This window comes from Bombina bombina, chromosome 3 (assembly GCF_027579735.1).
Source record: "Bombina bombina isolate aBomBom1 chromosome 3, aBomBom1.pri, whole genome shotgun sequence".
Lineage (NCBI taxonomy): Eukaryota > Metazoa > Chordata > Amphibia > Anura > Bombinatoridae > Bombina > Bombina bombina.
The window spans coordinates 61,682,323-61,687,825 of NC_069501.1; the positions used below are offsets into that span (position 1 = coordinate 61,682,323).

General features: G+C 35.6%; 1 pseudogene; it reads right to left on the reverse strand.

Annotated features, from left to right (window-relative positions):
* Window positions 1-2,795: 2,795 nt before the first annotated feature.
* LOC128652210 (zinc finger MYM-type protein 1-like) lies at window positions 2,796-4,247 on the reverse strand (annotated as a pseudogene).
* Window positions 4,248-5,503: the final 1,256 nt, after the last annotated feature.

A 5,503-nucleotide genomic window follows, 5' to 3' on the forward strand; every position in this document is an offset into this window, starting at 1 on the left:
CACAAAAATAACTGTGTAATGAGTCTAAATATTAATACATTCTGTTTATCTTTTTTAATATGTTCACAATAATACATAAAAAGAGCAAATAGAAATGTATGCAAATTATGGGCATTAGCATCAATCAATCATACACAGTGCACAGTGCTTTTTGTAATGTTTTTATTTTCTTTTTTTTCAAAGTATCCCAGAGTATATTCATTACAATCTACTTAAAGGGATATGAAACTAAAAAATATCTATATTTTGTGATTCAGACAGAGCATACAGGTTTACTTATATTATTAAATTTGTTTATTCTCACGATTTTCTTTGTTAAAGAAGTACCTAGGTAGGTGTCTGGATCACTAAATGCTGCCATATAGTTCTCCAAGCATTATTTTCTTGCTTTGCAACAAAAGATACCAAGATAACGAAGAAAAATTGACAATAGAAATAAATTAGAAAGTTTGTTTAAAATATTATTCTCTGCCTGAATCACAAAGTCACATTTTTTAGTTTAATTTCCCTTTAAAAAACTGTGTGAAAGCTCCTCTATAATTTACATAGAGACACTGATACAGCATTATTCCAATTAATCGGGAAAACACTTTTTTCCAGAAGCTTTTCAATAGCCATAAACCCTTAAAAACATGTTTTAGCTTGTTTCCAATGTCTTATGTACATGTTACATTTTTAGATAATAACAAATGATGCAAAAAACGTTTAATACAATATGTTTAGTTATGCACAGCAATCAACTTTGCAATATACTTGTTAAAGTTGCACAAAACATATCACAAACATATTAAAATAAACGATTACACTCATATATACACTTTTTAATAAAAATATAAATTAAATATTAATCAAAAAAGTTTTAAAGGGGTTAAATAGGGGATGTGGTATATGGCAAAGTGTTTGACTGGAAAGGGCTCCAATGTATGTAAATAATAAATAAATATGTATATGTCTATATATACAGCTTTGGAAAAAAAATCTGAAAAATTCTCAGTTTCTCTTCTTTTACTATTTATAGGTTTGTGTGTGAGTAAAATGAACATTTCTCCCAAATTTTAAATAACAATTTAGACAGAGGCGTCACTAGGGTTGGTGTCACCCCCCCCCCCCCCACCCCACACATGTTTGTTTGTTTTTTGTTTTTTCTAATGTTACTCCTAAATCGTAACTCCCATATAACACTGAATGTAATTGCAATAGTAGTGACATACACCTTCAAATAATACATAAAAAAAATAAATTTGAAAGATAAATGTTTTTTCAAAATGTAAACTTTACTGAAATAAATTAAATAACACAAAATAAAACAGGAACAAATACACTCCCATCATGTGTAACTGTAACATTAAACTTTACTGAAATAAATTAAATAACACAAAAATAAAACAGGAACAAATACACTCCCATTTGTAACAATAAACTTTTCTGAAATAAATTAAATAACACAAAAATAAAACAGGAACAAATACACTCCCATGTGTAACATTAAACTTTTCTGAAATAAATTAAATAACACAAAAATAAAACAGGAACAAATACACTCCCATTTGTAACAATAAACTTTTCTGAAATAAATTAAATAACATAAATAAAACAGGAACAAATACACAAGTAATTAGTGAACATCTCAACTAAATCAGAACTTTGCTTTCCTGGCCTTCAAAGCTGCGAAATTGTTAATCACTTCATGGAAATCAATGTCTTTCGCTAACTCACTTTCAATGGATAATATCGAAAGATCAGAAAGCCTTGACTGTCCCATTGTAGATCGCAGATAATTCTGAATAAGTTTAAGCTTTGAAAAGCTCCTCTCACATGAAGCCACAGACACACAGATTGTCAGAAATAATTTTAGGCTCAGTGACAGGGTTGGAAGAGATTCTATGAAGTCCCATTTAGCTATAAATATCAAAACTTCTAATGTTGCCCAGTCTTTGACTTCTTCCAGATCAATCTGTGCTGCTTTCAGGTGCCTTCTCAGCCTTGGTATTTCAAGGAAAAGCTCACTCTCAGATACCTCATCATAGAAATTGGACAGTTTTGGAATGGACACCATTAATTCTTCTTCAGTGGCAGATATGAGACTCTTAGCTTGAACTGCCTCAAACATGCCTGCTACTTCCATGATGGCTCTTGATCTGTTTTGGCGTTCAGAATGAAAGCGATCAATGCACTCAAGCATCCCCCTCTTATTTTCTTCTTGCAGACTGAGTCCAGCATCTCTTGCCTGCTCCCCTGGCATCCTCTTCTTGAACCTGGCTCTTCTCTCTACTGCAATTCCATATTCCTCAGATTTTAAAAGAGCCTGTTCAATTGCATGTTCCACTAGGCGAATACATTTCTCGTACAGAAAAAGTCTTAGCGTCTCTAGCTTTGTCACCACTTTGTCGAGACTTAAGCCCTTAGTCTGCAGGTACTGCTGTGCATCATTAACTTCCTGAAGTACATCAGACCAGAAGTACAGGTAGCACAGAAAAGAGAGAGCATTCAAAAGAACTTGTGCTGCTCCTCTTGTCTCCAAATTTTCATCTGGATCACAAAGATCTCCAATCGCCTCTACAAACTTATCAAATTTTTCTTTTACTGGCTTAACTGCAGCATGATGAGCACTCCAGCATGTTGTTGATAGCCTTTTCAATGACATTCCAGTATGGTCAATTAATACATCCCATCGATGGGTGGAAGCAGAAAAGAAAGAAAACATTGTCTGAAGAGTTCCAAAAAATGTCACACATGATGCATTTTCAGCAAAAGAGTGCTGCCCGCACAAGTTAAGTGAATGGTCCACACATCCATTAAAAATAGCTTTTTTTGTTCTTTTCCTTAAGAATTGACTGTACACCTCCATGTTTTCCAGCCATAGTGGCAGCATTATCATAGCCCTGAGCGCGGCACATCATTATGTCCAATCCATCACTTTCCATTTTTTTGAGAATTTCAGAACTGAGGTCAGCAGCTTTTTTCCCCTTTTAAGGGAAAAATCCTAGAAATACTTCTTTTACTTCAACTTTCCTATTGCTGATTTTTACATATCTGATCACTTCTGACATCTGGTCAGTATGGGATATGTCAGGTGTGCTGTCAAACATGATCCCAAAGTACTTTGCAGACTTTATCTCCATGACAAGCTTCTCCTTCACATGATTTGCCAGGACACTTATAAACTCATTCTGAGTTTTTGGTGCAAGATATGAAACCGATACTTTAAATTTACATGTGCTCCGCTTTAATCTAATTAGGTGCTCTTTCAGTACTGAATCATATTTTGAAAGCATCTCAACCATCTCAAGAAAGTTCCCTTTATTGAATGAAGATTCATCTTCCTTGTGGCCATGGAATGCCAGATTCTGTTTGACAAGAAACAATGTGATGTCAAGCAATCTGTGCAAGATGTCCCTCCACTTTTTCTTCTCAATTTCTATCAAGGCAATATTTTCGGCATCAATGGTTTTGTGCATTCTCAGTCCTGCTGCCAAAGTTTTCCGATTTTCAAGGCAACGTAGGTGATCTTCAGATGTCTCGTGGTTATGTACTTTCGGGCTCAGTTTCCACCACTTCTGAAACCCAGTCACAAATTTGGATATGGTATCTGTAGCACTAATGGCAAACAGTCGGCAGCAATAACAGTATAAATTCTCACTGACAGGTGAGTAAACCATCCAAGACCGCAGAATTTTCTCGCCATTAGGCATCATCTTGTAAAACCACTCTTTTGAAAGTTGGCGCACAGCTCCCTTTGCTTCAGCTTTTGCATCTTGCCTTTTCACAACACTTAAAGGACCATCTTTATTCTGAAAATAAGCACTTCCCTTTTTGATGATTTCAACCCGAAAATGGTCTGGAACTGGTATCTCCCAGAAAGAAACATCACATAAAATTTGCAAATCTTTCTCCTTAATGACAATCATCTCTTTTACAGTATCATGGCTATGGCTAGAGTCACTTTCAGCACTCTCTTCTGCTTCAGATTCTGCCATTTCTGCTCCTTGCTCTTCTACTTCAGATTCTGCCATTTCGACTTCTTGCTCTTCTGCAGAATGCATGCTAGCAATGGCATCCGAAGAATCAGCTATATCAATCGGAGACTGACAAGCAGTGTCTTTAGATGAACCCTGGCCATCATCTGGTCTTTTAACATACCGAAGCATGGATCCAGCAAGTGTTTTGATTGATTTAGTTCTTGCCTCTTTTGCTTTTCTTTGCTGGCATCCACTTGGCCTCTTTGATTTATGCACTCCATGTGGCATGATAGAATATTCCTGCAATAGTAATCAAATATATCCTATTAAAGCAAACAAAATGGCTTTTTCATTGATGTTCTACAATCTTTTTAAATGTCAACTGCTTTGTGCACCAAGCCCAAGGTGAATCAAGGTGGGTTATCAAGGCTTCAGGATAGTCTTGAGAAGTCCAAATCACTCATTGGCCTATTATTTTTTGGTATCTATCCTTCCTTTGTTGAAAGAGCAACAAAGCACTACTGGGAGCTGGAGGGATATGTGCAGCCACCAATCAGCAGCTAGCTCCCAATAGTGCATTGCTGCTATTAAGCCTAGGTATACTAGCAAGTAGCGATTCAATAGAAAATATGAAGACAACAAAGCAAATTACATAATAGAAGCACATGGCAAAGTTTTTTTAAATTTATATACTTTATCTGAACCTTAAAAGAAAAAAAAAATGGGTTTCATACTTTCATATCTCTGTCAGGGTTTGGATGTAAGGACATGGTATATATGTTTTCCTAGGAATTCACCAAAACTGGAGTCTAAACAAATGCAATAGTGATATCATGTTTACACCTATATAGACCAATGGTTAATAAAACCTATCCTCAGGGCTCAGGCCTCCCTTACAGGCCAGATTTTCAGGATTACCTTGGGTGAGAGCATGTAAAATAATTGTAATCACCTTATTATTTCACCTGTGCTCTAGTTCAGATATCCTGAAAATCTGGCTTGTTAGGGTGGCATGAGGGCACGTTTGAAACCAGTACTATAGACCCATAATTATGATAATTAGCCCAATGGCCACATATAAAAGGAACATCAGTTTTATTGCATTCCAGAGAAGCAGGGTTTCACCACTTGGATAAGCACAAGATAAATTGAACAGAAAACATACGAGCATAACAAGAAAGCTGGAGAAACTAACAGAAAACTCTTGCTTGTATGCAACTCAATTGATCACTGGCTGATAAGGACAACTCCCAAAATTCCACAAGCATAAATAAAGCATTAAAAGTTGCTTTATTTACCACAAGAACATTCATTACTACTTTTAAGATGCATTTATAAAAAAAAAAACAACACACACTAGGCAGAACATGCTGTGATCTTATCCAAGATGTCATCACAGAAAATGTAGCATGTCTGCAGAAAGAACTAGGGATGGGCGATTGTTTCGCAACATTCGAAAAACGGCACGAATTTTAACACATTCGTTCATTCGAATTGAATTTCGAATGTTTACATAACATTCTAACATTCGATTTTCGAATGTT